We start from the raw sequence: 2,928 nt of genomic DNA, 5'->3' as shown, positions 1-2,928 counted from the left end.
CAATACAAAATTTTTTATTTATTTGATCAACTGTGTTGAGAGCTCAGTGGATCTGCGTTCGACTACTCCGCCTAGGCTGCACTGTCGAGCGCAGATCCACTGAGCGCAGCACAAGCTAGCAAGACAGAAGCTAAGCTCGTTGCAACATGGGAAATTGAACCTCCCCCACCCTCATTCAGATCTGGCCTTTGGAACTATTTTGGTCTTCATGTGAAGTATGACCCTGAAGGTAAGCGCGTCATGGACAAAAGTAAAACAGTATGTCGGATGTGCCACGCAATGCTCAATTACATGGGTGGGAACTACTGCGTTCGCGCAGTTTGTTCGTTAACGTGTTGACGCCGTCCAGCCCCATGCACGGGGCAATCAGTGGTAGCTCGTTAACGGAGATTTGTCATTTTAGATTAACGCTGACAGCACTAGTGGGAACACAACGAATATGACTGCACATTTACGCTGACATCATCCTAGTGCAAAGACAAGTGGAAGCAGACAAAAACAACAAGCACGCATGCTACAAACTTTACCCGAGTCATCTAGACAGCCGTTAGCACATGATTCTCCTTATGGGGACCTGATATGTTTAATATGCTGCTGAGAATATAGCCCAGAAGAAGCGTATAGTATAGCTTTTATTTTGGAAAGAGCCATTTCTCTGTAATAAACTCTCTTTTCCAAAGATGAGTGATTCCTCAATCAGATAGATGAATCTTTTTATTACTTTGTTGTTTCAGCAACATTAAATTTAAAAACTTTACTTTTGAGTTAAAATATATATTGTTTTGTGTATCGTTGCACCCCTAATGTATATATATATCTATATATATATAGATATATATATAGCTAGGCTAAATTAACCAGCACAGGAAACAGATTATAATTCAGATTAAAAGAATCCTAAAGATAAAGTATGTATCCAGATGGTAACAAGGAGGTTTTAAAAAGGAAGAAAAAAATTGTCAGACAGTTCTCACCAATTAACAGCTGTTCGTACTGTTTCAGCAGATATTACGAATATAACTTTGAGATCGGCTTCAAAATGAGGACATCCGACAGAGATACGACAACCAACCGCCAATAGAGGAGCAAATTCAAAAACGCTGATTGCGATGGTTTGGCCATTTGTGTCAAATGGACGCGAGCAAACTACCACACCAACTCCTCTGGCGAAAACGACCCACCCAGTGGAGAATCCAACGAACAGTACCGAAGAAAACATGGCTAAAACAAGTCGAAGATGACATCAGCGCGGAATAAATCTCGACGAGGCCAATCGCCAACGATCGCCATGCATTGTAACGAGTTATGAAGGAAATTCTGCAACCACTGGCGCCCACAGCAGCATATGGACTTAACATGAAACTTCTGGAAACAAAACCAAACTAGCAGCGTAAAAATAGTGGCTCCTCAGTCAAGCAATCCAACAGCAAATGGAGTATAGAGCTTTCCACGGGATGAACAGTGAAATCTGTCAGAGACACACTCGGTGCTTCAACTATTCCACGCTCCACGCTTAACGAGACTACACAATGGAAACGTTGTTGTCGGTCACTCAGGCACAGCTGGGGGCCGGCGGAGCTCACGGGCGCGTCACTGCAACTCCCCCTGACTTCTGCTCCGCGGCTGCTGGGCGAGCCCTCATCTGGGACTCTCCTCAGCTCTTACTGGAACAGTGGCGCGGCTGCCCCTCTGTTGGTCTTCCATGGTCTCTTGTGTTCTGGGGGCCTCTGGATGTCTGGAGTTTTGATCTCCTCCATACCCGCTTCACACCCTGGAGGACGGGGCTGTGGCCCCCCCACACTCCCTAGCAGATCATTACATGGAGAAACCTTTGGAATGCAAGCATGCTGATCCACACAGGTATGCACACATGGGTATTCACAGACGCGGACTAAAGCTTTCTTGGCTGCTGCCTCAAAGCACACTGTGCGCTGTCTATCTTGCATGCTGCACAATATCGTTTATTATTTAGTAAATATTGATATCTATGACTAGCTAGTTTATTGTGATGGTGCTTTGTTTTCTCTATTATTATGTTGCTCTTTGTTGTTTGCTGTCTCCTCTGTTTGTTTTTTTTCTCCATACAGGTGACCCAGGAGTTCTTTTTTTTTTTTTCTCTCTCTTCCCCCCCTTCTCACCGTCTCTTCTCCCCTTTGGTTTTCTTTCTTTCTCTCCCCCTCTTTCTCTCATTCATTCCCCCTGTCCTATTTATTAAAAAAAAAAAAAAAAATGACAAAGGATGAACTGAAGCTCTGCCATCACGTAATGTCGCATACTGCTGTTTCTGATGTCATTTAAAAAAAAAAAAAAAGGAAACGTTGTTGCACAAGCTAGCACTTCCATAAAACTCTATTGCTCTATTATCGTACCCTCAAAGAAACAAGTTATTAAAAGCTAAAGTCAAATGTTTGACATAAATCATAATTATAACACATCTGTTATATGTGTTACTTGAGATGATACAAGATGACAGTAAGGTACAAAATTACTAAAACACAACGACAAGGTATTGAAGTAAAACTATAAGATAATTACATTAAATACAAATTTATTAAACCACCTGTCATAAAAAAGAAGAAAACAGATACATGTTTAAAATTTGTCCCCAAAAAATCTTTAAAAATTAAAAATAACTGAATCCATGTTTTTATATCTACATTTGAGCCAGCACACTGGACTTCTGTGACAAGTCATAAATTAGTCAAGCATACTATTCAACTAAATCAATTTTTCTGCTCTGAAATGCAAGTAAATCGCTGTAATTTGGCATCTTAATGAAAAAAAAAATTATAAAAATAATAATGTGCTTTACTATTTTTTCTGTTTTTTTGTTAAACAGCAAATTTGACAGTTCATGGATGACAACAATAATTATATTTTAGCTTTAAGTACCATGTGAACGTGTAAATTTTCACATTTATTTGTTTA

Source organism: Aulonocara stuartgranti, assembly GCF_965226115.1.
Source record: "Aulonocara stuartgranti genome assembly, chromosome: 7".
Lineage (NCBI taxonomy): Eukaryota > Metazoa > Chordata > Actinopteri > Cichliformes > Cichlidae > Aulonocara > Aulonocara stuartgranti.
The sequence above is the reverse complement of the archived record's forward strand: the minus strand, read 5'-3'. Positions refer to the sequence as shown.